A 16,783-nucleotide genomic window follows, 5' to 3' on the forward strand; every position below is an offset into this window, starting at 1 on the left:
TCAAACAAAAGTGTACCGGATCCTAAGATGCTTCTCCAATGCAAGGAGGAGGGTTCGCCATTGACGAAATAGGTATGGATATTTCTTGTATGAAATAATTATAAGATTATAATATATCACAAGTTCACATGTACGAATGCATATAGTCATGAAACCAAGAAAATAAAGTAGAGATACATACCTCCACCCTCTCTTGATCCGCGGGCAAATCAAGTGCATTCAACATATCCACAAAGCTCAATGGTCATTGTACATGCAAAATAGACAAAAAACACTAATCAATCTACAAACCCCAACTAATACTTGACTTCAACATTTTCAAACAATTGTACAACTAAAAATGTGTTCAATTACCTTCTTCACATGTTTTGGCATCTTCGAGGAATTCTTTTTCTTCGGACGAGCCCTAGACACAGAGGGGGTACCCTAAAAACACAAAATTAACATGAGATATTAGTATAGATAATAAATTAAACATAATTTTAAAAATCTAAAATGAAATGACTTTCATATTCCATCAAAACAATACATAAAAAGAGTTGTACAAAATATGATACTGTATAGCCTTGTAGGCCAAAATCGATCGCTAAGAGCGTGATGTCATCAATCTGGGACATTTTGTCCCTTGTCAACATCTACAAAATAGAAATTGGACCAAGCATTAAAGATAGTTAGTATATCTTGTATTTTTTTGAATTCAAAGTGTACTATTCTATTTTAACATGTTACAAAATTTATACCTCAGGCATCAAAGTTGCAGCTATGGTAACTGGGGGAGGTGTATGGGATACTGCTGCTACATCTTGAAATGTATATTATTTATCTCAATTTAAATCGATGTATAAATGAAAATTCATTTATGTAATTACAAATTTAAAGTGATTGACACATAAAATGTTATGAATTCAAATCAACACACCTGTGTTTGTGGCTCATGGGCAAACACCATGTCCATCAACTCATCTGTCAGTGTGACATCCTCAACCATGTGAGCCTGACATCTACAACTACAAATCATGCACAGATGATATGAGTATCCATCTACACCGGCTGCATCATCTATCCCTGAGCATATCCCTGAGCAACTGACACACATATGCTCAATGGGCTCTTTGTTGCCCTCTAACGGCTCATCATCTAATACAATAGGGTGTGCTAATGGTGTCCCATGCTGGATGATGGCACCAGTCAATACTATGGCTGCCTGAAGAGTCTGTAGCTCCATCGACTCTTTCAGCTCTAATGGGACAGCGTGATGCACCTTAGGTTTGGGTGCTAGGGGGAAGCGACTCTCTGCGGCTAATCGCCTACGGGGTCCGGGTCTATCTTGGGCAGAGCCACCACCTCTACCATGAAACTCTCTCATGTCAAAATAGTTTGGCCGCACATTGAGCACAAACTCACAATATATTTTTCTCAAAAAATATAATGGCACCTCATAATTATTACAAGGTGGATCATCAAAGACCATCCACCACCTCTGCCAAAAAAGATTCTTCATCTGCGCATTGGTACACCAATGTATGGGAAACCTCTTTAAATTAAGAGGTAATGACTAACCAGTTTTGGAATCAACAAAAAGGGCACATATTTGTTGCTTAGAAATATTTTTGTTTTTTACTCCATCGTATGATAACCCATTGCCATAGAATTGACGACACCTATCCCTAAAGCTTCCCCATTTGGTAATTTCTATGGAATAGCTATGGCACCACTAGCTAATGTTTCTAGGCTAGTGGTGAGGGATTAATGATGGTCAAGTTCAAAAGTTTTCAATTTTACAATCAATCTATTGATTTTAGACGTATTTTGTCCTAACTGATTAATTAATTCTTCCTGTGTTTCGATTGTGCAGTCAAAAGGAGGAATTGGGGGTTGTTCTTGTGTGTTTTTAGGAGGTGCATTTGGTTGTTCTTGTGGGTTTTCAGGAGGTGCATTTGGTTGTTCTTGTTCTGGATTAGAAGAATTTGGTTTTTGAAACAAAAAATGAAAAAACCTAATCAAAATTAATGAAATTAAATTCAAAATGTAAAACAAATTGCATAAACCAAAAAGAAAGACAAAAATAAACAAAAACTAACCTTGATCCATAGCCTAGAGGACAAATTTAGCACCCCGTTCGTGGTTTAGGTGAGAAAATGGGGAAAAAACGAAGTTAAAAACGCGATTTATGGGTAAATGAGACCCAGTTTTTTTTTTAAAACATTTTTTACTAGGCATTGTGTACGTGGTTTTATTTGGATTATTAGCGCGTATGTGCTCATTTTCCTATAAGCAGCGCGTACGCGCTCATTTTCCTAGGCATAGCACATACGCGCTCATTTTCTTAAAAGAAGCGCATATGCGCTACCTTTTCTAGGCTCGGGAAGAACAAACCTAAGCATGTACGCGGGAATTTGAAATTTTAAAACCGCGTACGCGCTGCCTGTTTTTCCAAGTTTTTTTTGGGTGGTGTCCACTTTTCTGACCACCATCTTTATTCATACACCCTAGAAGATTTGTGTGACCCATGTTATCCTATGCTATGCTACTACTTTCTTTTGCTTCACAAATATGTCTCTTCTCTTGATTTCTTATTCTCACTTGCTACCCTCATCATTATAATTAGTAATTCGAGTAGTAATTCAAGTAGTAGTTGTTGATCATCTTCACAAACATCTCTAATTGTAATTCTTTCTCACTCATCATTATAATTAGTAATTCAAGTAGTAGTTGTTAATCATCATTCACTATAGATATTTCAAAATTCATTGTAAAACTTTGAACATTTATCGTAAACTTTTGGCATTCATTATAGATATTTAACTGAACTAATAATTTACTCATAGCTAAAATTTGTAAGATTATTGATAATAGTGTTATTCAAGAATTCGTAGTCATTTTCTAAACATTTCTTTTTTAGTTTAATGATTTTTTTTAATTTGTGAAACATCTTGGAAACATATAAAATCTCATAACATACATATAGTATAGGCATCATCTCGAGTGTATGTCAATGGTTGGTAATTTAATGTAACTTGTAATATCTAATGGCTTCCTAATATAGCATAATGTCATTCATTAACTAGATGTGCATGACCTTTCTACTACATATTATTAGATTTTAATGAAAGTCATACAAAGACACTAACAAAATAAATTAAATATCAAAACCTTCATATCACAAACATATAAAATACTACGTGATTAGAATGTTATGAGACAGCTATATGTTATTATGGTTTTTGTAACTTTACATTGAAAGATGTGAAAACCTAATGTAGAGCGTGCTTCATATTGTGTCTTTTTTAATTTACAAAAAATATACATTTAGATATTGACATGTAATTCCAAACCTTTAGATTGGATTCCCAAGGCAAAATCAAACCTAAGGTTTGGAAGTACCCAAATAAATCTAACCTCTTCATCTCTATCTGCATATATATCTCTTTATCCTTATCTTGAACCCCTGCTAGTATCTCTATGTCTAGATATCTCTCTATATATCTCCCTCCTCTCCTTTATATCCCTCTTTAGTCATCTCTTTGTCCCTTTTTAGACCATTATCTCTCCATTAATTTATATTTATACCCCTATATCCCTATACTTCTCCCTATCACTCTCTATCCCTCAACATCTCCCTCTATCTATATCTATATTTGTGTCTCATTCCCTCCCCCCTCCCTCTCTTTATCCATATCTTTCTACCTCTATATCTATATGTCTCTATTTATCTCACTATTCCTATATATCTCAATATCTCTCTATGCATCTATATCTATCCCCCTCTTTCTCTATTCCCATCACTATTAACATATGTCTCCCTTTCTATATCTTTATCTCTTTATCACATCTTTCTCCCTCCTTTCCTTCCTCAATCATTTGTATCCACCCTCTCTCTATCCACATCTTTTTGTACCTCTCTCTCTCTCTCTCTCTCTCTCTCTCTCTCTCTCTCTCTCTCTCTCTCTCTCTCTCTCTCTCTCTCTCTCTCTCTCTCTCTCTCTCTCTCTCTCTCTCTCTCTCTCTCTCTCTCTCTCTCTCTCTCTCTCTCTATATATATATATATATATATCTACCTCTCAACATCTATCTATGTCTTAATATATTTCCATATCTCTCTCTACTTTTCCATCCCTCCCTATATAAATCTCTCCCTCCCTATATATATATTCCTCTCTACCTATCTTTCTCTCTCTTTCTCTACCTTTATCTCTATATAACCCCCCTCTCTCTCCCTCTCTATCTCCCCTTTCTATCTCTAACTCTCTTTCATGCTCTCTTCTCATTTCTCTCTCTAGCCTATCTATCTACCTCACCCTCCCTATCTTACCTCTATCTCCCTATACCTCTAGATATCTCTCTATATCCTTATATCTCCCTCCTTATATATTAAGCTATCTCTAGCTCTCTCCCTCTTTAGACCTTTCTCTCCCCTTCTCTATATCTATATATCTACCTCTCCCGCCCTCACTCCTTACCTATCTACTTCTCTTTATCTCACTTCTCTCTCCCTCTCCTAAATCTCTCTATATCTCTCCCTATCCACTCTCCCTCTCCATATATTGAGATTTGTCTAACTCTCTCCCTCATTACCACCTATCCCTCTTTAGACCTCCCTCTCTACATTTAACTCTAAAATATCCTTCTCTCCAATCTATCTCCCCCCCCTCTCTCCCTATACCCTATTGGAATAATCAAAATTGGTTGTAACACAAGACCATTTGTTGGTATTCCAAAAAATTCTAAAAAAACATGAGTATACCCTAATTTAGGATGTACATGCTCTATTTTCTTGGGTAATCTATGTTTAATTTGACATAAAAATACACTTTCAATTATGTTGAAAAAATATAAAACATTGTTTAACAATTTCAGGTAACCTTTTTTTTGTATTCATGTGATCCATACCCTAATGTTAATTTGCTTCATTTCAGTATGATTGTTAACCCATTCATAGAACACACCCCTTCTCTTTCCAATAATTTTGATGTTTTCACTAGAATTTTTTAATTCTCATGGATTTTTTAATTCTCACGCTAGAATTGAAGTGCTAAGAAAATATAATTATGATCACAAGTTTTGAACTAGATTAACCCTTTTAATCCTAAACACATAGCTATGAAGAACAAAACAAGTGACCAAACATTACATACTATAAATCCCTAACCTCATTGCACTCTATGGATGACTCACCATGTGATCTTTCCAACCCTAATCTCACCACTATTGCAACTCCCTTGACAAAATTGAATACCTACATTCCAAAATTACAACCTACAAATTGTAACACTAGTGTTAACTCTAAAGATGATAAAAACACTAGGAAAAGATGTCCAACATACTAATATAATAAGGTCCAGATAATTGATGGATGCTTTAAACTAGGAATTGATCAAAGATGTAGGATTGCATCCTTTGGTATTTCATATAATGTCATAGAGGTTATTTTTAGACTATAAATCCAACTCTACTCTAATTATGTCTTAAAGGGGTTTGAATAGTGCAAGACTTCTATAAATGAGCATGTAAACTATGAAAGAAAGGGGTGTGTAATAAAAATGACTAGGGGACTAGGTAAAGGGTATATCAAAAAGTTGGTTATTTATAAGTTTGGGATTTTGACTTTTGCAAATATTTATCAGTTTCACTATCAACTATACATGTGCTAACTAAAATTTATTTATTATTATAATTTAATTAATTTACACTCATGGGACATATGCGAGAGTTACTTTATTTCACACACAAAAGACAGATTCATCCAAACTATTCTAAAAGATTCTTGACAACATCATAAAATATTTAGTAGCACACGTACTACGTAAAAGTGTAGTGAGACCTTCAACAGAAAGTTAAGTGTAGATTTATATAGAATGAAAATATGCATGAGGATAATTAGAAAGATTAATCAAAATTTTTAAAAGAATATATAAAATGCTTATTAATTTCTCAATTTCATGGCACATGGGTCATTAGTGGAGATGAAGTAGAAAGAGAGAATAAGGGTACTAAGAAGAACCAAAACAATATTAGTACAAGAGAATTAATATAATGTAAAATCATTCTACCATTTTGAATAACCCGCATACCAAAATAATTTCCACATATAATGGCACCATTGTAGTTAGTATACTATAAATAATTGTTCTATCAATCAGTGAAAATAAATAACAATAAAAAATATTTTTTGGAGTCATTTTATAAAGGCTATTACCTAATAGCATGATCCTTGTGGGGCATTACCCATAGTATGAGCAAAACCTAAAGGTGTCAAAAAGTCTCCTTGCAAGAGACTCAACATAAAACTTGTTCCTATCTTTTAAGAGAAAAATAATATTTAACACCTACAACTTACCCTTTACCTAGCATTCACTATTTTTATTTTATTTGTGTTGCACAATGTGCAACCATTAAAATAAATTTTATTTGAATAGAATTATAGAGAAACCGAATTCTTCCATTTCAACAAAAAAAATCTTATATAAGTTTTAACTGATTATCTTTGTAAAGTCCTTGTTAGAATCAGAGATCACTGAGAGGGGAGGGGTGAATCGGTGTTTTGTCAGAAAGAAAATCCACAAACTTATTCTTTATCCATCAGTAGGCAATGCATAACAGAAAAGAATATAAACAATCAACAAATAAACCACAAATCCACAACACCATAATTTTTACGTGGAAACTCGGAAACGGAAAAACCACAATGGGGTTGGGACCCACAATATTCATATACTATGGCCAAGAGTACATAAATATTACATAGATGGGGAATGCACTTTCATTGAGGCTCACTACTCAATTACAATGACCCAGAAGGCTACATCATTCATGAAAATCTCACTGACTTACATTTGATTACAATGAGAAAATACAATGAAATGAACTCTGAAATAACATCTAATAAAGCATGAATGAGTTTTAGTTAAGCACAAGATCTCTAACTATCCTCGCTCTACAAATACTTTGTTTCTATCTCAGTCAACTACCAAATTATTTGTACACCAAATGCACATGTGAAACTACACTCGATCGCACCAAAATAGATCACCGCAATAGTATTACGTCGAAAACCAATCACCAATTCGATCTTATATATCCGGTCTTAACAAAAATAATCTCCTTCAAGTCAACTTCAAGAAGTGTAATGTGTAGCTCCAAGTCAGATTCAGTCTTTAATCAAAATATAGCGCCATACCAAACGAGTGGAATCACCCACCTCGTAAATATCTTCCCATTCACCAAGATCACAAAATCAATCACCAAAATCACTGCAATAATCAAAAATCTTTCCAAACCAAAATATCACCCAGATAGCCTTGTTTAACCGGTTAACTCCTGCTTTCGGATAGGAGGAATCATGACCATTAGATCAAATATCCAAGAAGAGTTTGGATCAATGACAACCCTAGACCAATAAGAAACTACTAGAAGTCACCAGATGAGTGTCAATTGCCAACAATCTCTCCCTTTGGAATTGATTGCAACAACTGTGAAAAATGACTAAGTGTAGAAATAAGTACACCAGATGAGAGAATTTTAAGGATCCCCCTTTGATCAAGAATCCAAAAATCTGCATCACCGAGCTATACACTCCATACACAATCAGCCTATACATTTTTCACCTTATCTCTCCCCAACACCGATGTCAAAGAGGGAGATTGTTGGCAATTGACACTCATCTAGTGACTTTTGGTAGTTGCTTATTGGTCTAGGGTTGTCATTGATTGCAACTTTTCTTGGAGATTCAATCCAGCGGTCATGATTCCTCCTATCTAGAAGCAGGAGTTAACTGGTAGGCAGTTAACTAGTTAAACAAGGCTATCTCGGTGATGTTTTGGTCTAGAAAGATTTTTGATGATTGCAGTGTCTTTGGTGATTGATTATGTGATCTCGATGAATGGGAAGATCTTTAGGAGGCATGTGATTACACTCTTTTGGTTTGGTGCTATATTTTGATTAAATATTTAATCCAACTTGGAGCTACACGTTACACTTCTTGAAGCCGACTTGAAGGAGATTATTTTTTTAAGACCGGATATATAAGATTGAACTGGCGAATGGTTTTTGGCATAATACTATTGTGGTGATCTAATTCAAAAAGTAAAGTGTCAGACGAATAACCAAGGAACCAAGTTTGAAGACATGCTTTTTATCTTGCTTAATTTTCTTCAAATTTATCATCAATTCCTCCAACATGACACTACATAGATCATAATGAGTATCTTCCTTAACCATCTTGTAGGCTTCATGAATGGCAGTGTCAAATACAAAATTCAATTGGTTAGATTGATAAATCTTATAGCCTATAACCATTACAGCAAACTTAACATCATCTTCCTTGATTTTCATGATCTTCATTGATCGCCCATCAAACTTTGCATTGGTTAACTCCTGCTTCTAGATACGAGGAATCACGACCATCGAATCAAATATCCAAGAAGAGTTATCGTCAATGACAACCCTATACCAATAAGAAACTACTGGAAGTCACCGAATGAGTGTCAATTGCCAACACTCTCCCTCTTTGGCATTTTTGTCGAAGGGGGAGAGATAAGGTGAAAAATGTATAGGTTGATTGTGTATGGAGTGTATAGTTTGGTGATGCATATTTTTAGATTATTGATCTAAGGAGGAGCCTTAAAATTCTCTCATCCAGTGTACAGGTTTCTGCACAGTCATTTTTCATGAGTGTTGTCATCAATGACAAGCCTAGACCAATAATCAATTATTGGAAGTCATTGAATGAGTGTCAATTGCCAATAGTCCCAACATTAGTGATTTTGAATCTTAATCATCATATCGTCTATGCTTATAGTTTCTCTCTAGATGCCCCTACTTTATGGGTGCAATCATTTTCACAATTTTTTAACCATGATATTAATCTAAATATGGCATTGTTTATGCATAGGAATCAATTCCATGATAATACCTTCAATCTTTCTCGAGTGATACAAAAAACCAACTACATTCTAAAAGATTGGTGTATTTGATGTAAATAATGCAACAAAAAAAGAAAAACAGTGATGAGATTCAAATGTAACGCCAGCCAAAAAATAATAAAGAATGCACAATCTTAATATCATGAAAAAGGTGTATTCTTTCTCCTCTCCTAGATTGCAAAATTATCTCAAATATTTTACAAACTAACAATAATTGATTTAGACAGTGGCAAAATACATAATGTTGAATAGGTTTTGTTTTGACACATGTATATTTATAATGTAATTTTTTTCTAGAGTCTATGACCTTTAGAAACTATCCATCACAACTCAATCAAATATGTCAGATAGCTTTGCTCGACAAAAAAGTCAAATTCAGTTTCAAGGGACAATTGCTTGTGAAATATCAATGTTTAGTTTCATGTTGGACAAATCCTTTTGCATCACCAAGCGATGTGACATCCTTCCTATCTTCATAGCACCAACTCTCCCTCGCTTTGAGAAAAAAAACACAAAGGTCTAGAACTAAACTAGAAGCTACCCAATTAACCATGAATAGGAAGCAAAAAAGTGACCGCAATAATCATATGGACCAATGAAACACCAAACAAGCTAATTAACCTAAAAAAAAATTATGTAAAATAAAAAATAAACAAAGATTATACAACCGCTAAACAAAAGAAACTAACTAAAAGGGAAAAAGAAAAAGAAAGCATGAGCTATGCAAGGTGAAATTTTATCTCCCTTAGTAACAACTCTATCCTCTTTTCTTTAATTTAGCTTTGACTTTGTAAACCCTATATATGATATAAAACTTTACAAACAACTATCTCTAAGAAGATATGAAAAAAATAACCCAAATATTATTCAAAAATAAAGAGAAAATTTATAAGAGGAAATGTTGTATCATCATCCACATTAAACCATAATGTATCATCATCTGCATGAAACCATAATGTATCATCATACACATGAAACCATAATGTATCAAGTGTCAATATGAAATTTCAAGCATCAACTGCAAGCATTCAAAATGTAAATAAAGCCAAAGAATCCATCAAAGCATCATAAATAGTCTAACTAGGTCCATAAAGTCTATCGATGCACAAAAGAAAAGATGAATCGGGGAGGGGCACTACACTCGTGGCAAAAGTTCCTAGAACTATAGAGGAACATTCATTAGCCTAGCCACTAGTCTTATAGTGAGAGGTTTGAAGAGGGGGTTGAATAAGGTGAACTAAGATCACTTGACCAAGGGGGTTGAAGGAGATGAGCCAAAGATTGCAAACTATTCATATTAAAATAAATGAAGAAAATGGCCTTTTAGAATCATTCTTCATTCACTGACTCTGTAGGAGTACTTTATAATTAGTGTTTTACCAAATTACAAATCCACTAACTAGCCAAATTAATAATGCAATGAAAGAGGGGTGAACTAATAGCTCTACCCTCAATACAAGTAAGGAAAGGGCTAAAAGTCTGATTAGATTCACTAGTTAGGGTTTGGCTCCCTCTTTCTAAGTTGAAATGGATAATTATAAAGTTAGGGGAAAAAAAGTGATAAATGAGGTGTTCTTGATAGAAACGATAAGCTACAGATGTCCCATGAATCCATTGACCTGGATCTAGGAAAAAGAAGATGTCTGGAATTTGTCCTCAAAAGTTCAACCTAATTTTTCAAGTCCAAGCAGTACCAATTCACCATGGTCCTCTGAATTTTCCTCTCTCAAAAGCTAACATATTTGTCATTGTTGATTTTTTAGGATTATTCGAGTACAGCTCTGCACCTTTTTCCTACACGCAAAAAGAAACAAAAATATATTTGGAATAGGGGATTGCCTAAGTCAAAACCTAGTTTAGGAATTAACCTTGAGTGAAATATTGTAAATACTAAAATAACAGTTAAGGGAATATACCTCAGATCTATAATTGTTGATGATGATGCAATTCTCTTTGAATGTAATCACAAATGTTGTATGTAATGGCATGGAAAACACATGAATATGAAAAATCATAATCACACACACATGCTTGAATAAGATTGATGTAACTTTTCTCCATATTAATGCTTGAAGGATGAATATGTAACCTTGAAGATCTCTAAAAATGCTTGATGATGAATGTTGCATAGATGCACCATTATTACAGATAGCTTGTAGATAAATTCACTAGGTTAAAATGAATTAATATGATTCCTTTATATAGGTTTTTCTTGGTAAATTATCGATTAGGCCGACCTCCAACGATCATATGTAGCCATGAGGATCAAAAACCATTGAGGAGATATAGCACATGCCCCATTTCATATTGGGACACCTTTGAGAGGGACCATGGCATTTTAGGGTGCCATGGTCCAGACCAAGGCATTCCATGCCCTAGTCCCTCTGCAAACAAGACTAAAATAAGGTGCTAGGGGGAAGGGTACCTCACCATGAGACCCACCAATGGGTGTTCATGGATTCAAAGCTAGAGAACATGACCTCAACAAACCTAGAGAGGGGATGGGAATAGGACACACTAAAGTAGGATCACCCTAAATATCACTCCATAATGGACTTCAAACCCCTAAGGGGGTTACAATTTGCTACAAGAATGTTGTTCAGTGAAAATCACTCATGAGCCTAAGCCTTAAATTTGACTACTACACTGGTGATGTGTCTCCTTTGAAAGCTACGTATGCAGCAGTTGCTTCATATTCTTCCTTTTTGAGTTCTTCACCCACACAGGAGAATTTAGGGTACAAGGGTCATCAAAACAACATTTTGGGGCCTGGGCTAAGGGATGTATCAACTACTATAGATGTCAATCATTTAAGAATTGAGAATGGGAGTAGAAATCATGTTTAAAAAATCCAACAAAGGCTTATTCTTGTCCATGTTATAGTGTGAAATTTTATAGTTCAAGTGGATGATGGATGAAAGGATTTTGAGAAGGGTGAAGAGGACCTTGATAAGAAGCCCCCTTCACCCCCATTGAAGAGGGAACTCACCAAGTCTTGATATTCTCCAATCTACCAATTTGGAAGCACTACCCTTAAACAAAGAGAAACCACTCAAAGGAATCACCATGAAGGGTCCTCATTATGTCATTGTATACAAAAAGGGTAGGAGAGAATACCTAGAAGACACCCATGAGGCCATGGTCAATCTTAAGAGTGATTCCAAATAGGTAAGTCACAAATAAAGCCTCGTGTTTCATCTTTGTTTATTTTGAGAAAACAAAGAGCTTCTGGGAACATACCAACTCATATTTTCATTCTATTGATCTATCATTCTAGGGGAATCTAGATTATCAATTGTTAGATGCTAAATAAAAATCATACTGGCAATGATTGAAAATTATTTTTAAAAAACAAATTAAAACGACCTCTTTTGCAGGAAGGTTGGGATTATACTAGTGCAAAAATGGTACACAAGTTTAGGAGTCATCTTCTCATAGTTTTTGATGCTCTTCAAAAAGGGAAGGTTAGTCAATGATAACAAAACACAAACAAGAAGAAAAGCCAAGTTGTTAGTGTCAGAAATCATAAACAAAATACTTTCCTACACAAGCATATCAAAAGAGATACCAAAAGCATGACAAAATATCTAACTAGGAAGGTCAATGTGAGGAGGCATCTCCAAATGCCTCCTAACATGCTCTTGGCTTCTTCTCCTTTGTTCCTCTCCTCTCCAAGTTCCAAAATAGTGTAGCTCTCAGCAGCTTTTTGTACTATGGATGCTTATGGAGGTTTGAGATTGAAGTATTTGCTCTGAATGTGAATAAAAAGCTAATGCTATGCTATTGATACTAAAATAATTTATTTTAACCAAAATGAAAAGATATTAGTTGATTATGCTAAAATGCTCTCTCAAAATGCCTATAGCTTAAATGCATACAAGTTTTCAGGATCTGGATTATGAAGAAATGGGCTCTATTTATAGGAAAAATGGAGCAATGGATGGTTGAGATTGAGCAATCTCAACAAGGGTCGAGATTGAATGATTTCAAATCCATGTGAGGGCTTTCAACCCAATCCCAGGATGACAAGTGTCAATGTAAGATAGGTTGAGAGGAGAGGGAATAAGCATTAAATGCTTGACATGACCTTGGGAGTTAAGGTCAAGGTTAGTTGAATGAATAAACTCTTTATTCAAAGAATAAAGCTTTTATCCAATGGATAAACTCTTGTGAAAAGGCAAAAGGGATAAACATGGTCAAAGCAACAAATGCTTGAGGAGACACATGAGTGCAAGTTGAAATAACCATAAATGGTTATGTAAGAGCCATTAATGGTCATGTAAGAGACATTAGTGGTTTTGGAAGACTTTGGAGGTTAAATTGTTGAACACACAAAGCATTAAATGATTTTCAAAGACTTTGAAGACTTTGAGAAGTGACTCCATGTTGCTTAGGAATGTGACAATAATTAGGGGATGGATTAGGCTAATTAGGAAGGGGTTAGAAGAATTTAGAAGGGGGTTTAGGAATGCAAGTGGATTTGGTGGGTGAGGGAAAATAGGATTTTAATTAAAATAAAATTGGTTTATTTCAATAAATGTGTGCAAGTTGCATTTGTAGGAAAATGCAAGTGGGGAGGATAAATTATTTAAATAAATGTTTTATTTAATTTATTTAAAAGAGGAAAAGGGGGATTTAATTAAATAAATAGATTTTATTCATTTAATTGATTATGAATTTGGTTTAATGAATTAATTAAAATAAATTGAATAATTTATTTAATTAATAGGAGAATGTTTGAAGATGAATTAATTAAATGTTAATTTAATTAACTGATGACTAGTGGATTTTTAATCAAATAAATACAAAATATTCATTTAATTAAAATGGACAGATTTGTGTGACTACAGTTTCAGGTGAGGATCCCTTCTAGTGAATAACATAGCTATGGCAACCAAAATTTTGAAAGATGAAAGTTAAATTTCATGTACACAAAGCACCAAGTATTGGGTCAATATGTAGCCAACCGAGCCCATTTTTCAAGACTTGCGGGTCATCATGCTTCTCAATGTCAAGAGATTCCTATTACCCTTTGACACCAATAAGGTCGGAAAGAGAGATCTTGTCACTGACACGAAGATGATGGACTCTTTGGCATGTGTCCAGACATTGCTTTATGTGAACTATTTCCAAGTTCCTTGGGTGAAGGAGTTCCAGGAAATTGTCAAGACTCAACATACAAAAAATAAATATATTTTTATTGAAACTAGTTTAATTATTAACGATTTACCCAAGCAATATAGCATCAATTTGATATCAATATCTTAAAGAATATGTATTGAAGCAAAAAGCAAACTGCAATGTCTTGATCTTTATCAAAAGAAAAAACATCATAGAACTTATAGTTTTCATAGCCAAATGAGATATACTAATACATCTTCCTATATCTTAATTAGAATGCATAATTTATTTTAACTTGTGCGCCCATAATTAAGATGAAAAACATGCAAGCAATACAACATGGAAGCACATTTTTCTTTAGAATTAGGAATTCAAAATTTGAGCTTATACATACGTCATACACATATTATATACATATGCATACATATGTGTGTATATATACACATATTATATATACATATATACATACAATATCTACATATATACATATTATACATATACATATATGTATGCATGCACACACATTTTAAACATACGCATTAATTTCTTGATGTTATAGTATCATAGGAAGAACCGCATATGCGGTATTTTCTCTTTAGAACCGCGTACATGCTGCTTATTCAAATAAAACCCCATAAGCAGTTTTTATTCAAAAGAAACCCCATACGCACTCTTGTCTGTCTAGGCTTGTGAATAGGCTCGGAAGACAAAGCTGCGGTTTGGAAGTTTGATTTCCCTTCATTTCCCTCCTTTTTGATGTGTTTTGTTTTATGAACTTGCTTTTTCGACTTTGTCATCATCAAGTTTACACTTCATCAAGTGGGTATTTCTAAAATTGCCACCATATTTTCGCCCATCTTATGAGCTTTCTAACCATATATTTTTTTAAAAATTTGAACAAAAATAATATATTATTATTTAATTTATATTACCAGTGTCTCCATAGTTCTCAGAGACATATGTGTACCATTTTTTTAATCACTTTCGATCTACTTATCTAAATTTAAAATTATATATATATATATATATATATATATATATATATATATATATATATATATATATATATATATATATATATATATATATATATATATATATATATATATATATATATATATATATATATATATATATATATATGAACTTGATTCTTTACAATTCAAATAAAAATTGTATTTTCAATTGTTTTTGTGCAAGTTATGTTTCGCGCATGAAAAGGTACCGGATTTTTCAGGATGCGCTCGATTGGAAAAATCATAAAAAAAAATACTCAACAAAAAATTACAACAAAAATACAAAACTTCTAATGCTAACTCTTACCTATCTTTCTGTCAAAGGATTTGTCAAAATAGTATATATAACTATGACTTTTTCTATGCGCACGTCTGACACTATGTTATGTTTTTGAGAAAAAATCAGGGTCTATTTTTCGTGCACGAAGGATTTGACCCCCTTAATCTTATCCAATTTTGAGAAAAATTAGTATTTTGGAAACTAGATTCAGAGTAATACAATCTTTGTTATTTTAGTATCTTCATATCTTGAGTGGATGGCTCTCAACTTTCTCCTTCAAGTTTAGGTTTACCTGATTTCAAAAAAAAAAGCATCCACTTATACCTGCCTTTTTGCACATCATCTTGGTGCACTTACCCGGAATGTTAATGTGACAGGTTATTGTGTCATGGTATTTAAAGGAATTCAATATTACATTAATTTATATGTAATTTCATAAGGAACAATCATTACATCATGCTTCAATTATTTAAGTGACACATAACCAGATCTATTTTATATACACATGTAAGCTAGTGTACATTGCCATTAGCATTAGTCCTTATTGTTAACTCACCCTCATAATGGGTCGAACAAGTATGAGGAATTCCTTATTGACTCAAAGCTCTCCTAAAGGTGTTCATGAACATCATCTTGACCATATTCAACTACCAAAGAAGAAAATAAAAATGTAGCTTTGCTAGACAAACATTTTGTCAAATCACTTGGACACATGAAAGGATCAAGATTAAACCCAAAGGGTATAAGATTGAACTACACAAAATCCTAATACTCCTTAGATTTGGTGCATTCAACTAACTGGGGACAATCAATTAATGTACTAGATAGATAATGAATTTTCTATGACATCGGTAGTATTATCCCATTGCAACTTGCATTGCCCGAAAATTCCCTCAAAACAAATGTTTCAAAAGAGTCTAGGTTGACTGGAATTCACTAAATATCACTAATTAGTTAAATAGAACTTACCACCCTATTTAGTTTATACAAGGTTAGAAACTAGATTTTATTTATATTTTTAAATCGAACATGTGGGTCAATGCAAGAAGATGAGTCCACCTTTTGGCCAAAAAGTGGAAGTGTTTTCCCTGTTTTTCAGATTTTGTCTCATTTGAGCTTAAATTTTGAAACACTTAGAGATTGAATCTTGAAAAAATTTAGTAATATTAAAGATAGCCCTCTGAGTGTACTTTTCAAATATGTAATTTATTTTAATACCCACATAATAAAAAATAACTTTTTGAATGGAATTCTAAAAACTATGTTTTAAAAATGTTTGTTTCAGGACCATACCATGCATGTGTATGACCCACACTTTTTGACACAATTAAAATTATTTTCTCAAACCGTATTGGTAAATGGTTTGTAACACACTGAAGATTGATGAGCATATTTTTCTATATTTTTTTTTCTAATATTTTTTTTTTAATTAATTTTTTAATGGT

This window comes from Cryptomeria japonica, chromosome 11 (assembly GCF_030272615.1).
Source record: "Cryptomeria japonica chromosome 11, Sugi_1.0, whole genome shotgun sequence".
NCBI classification, from domain to species: Eukaryota; Viridiplantae; Streptophyta; class Pinopsida; order Cupressales; family Cupressaceae; genus Cryptomeria; species Cryptomeria japonica.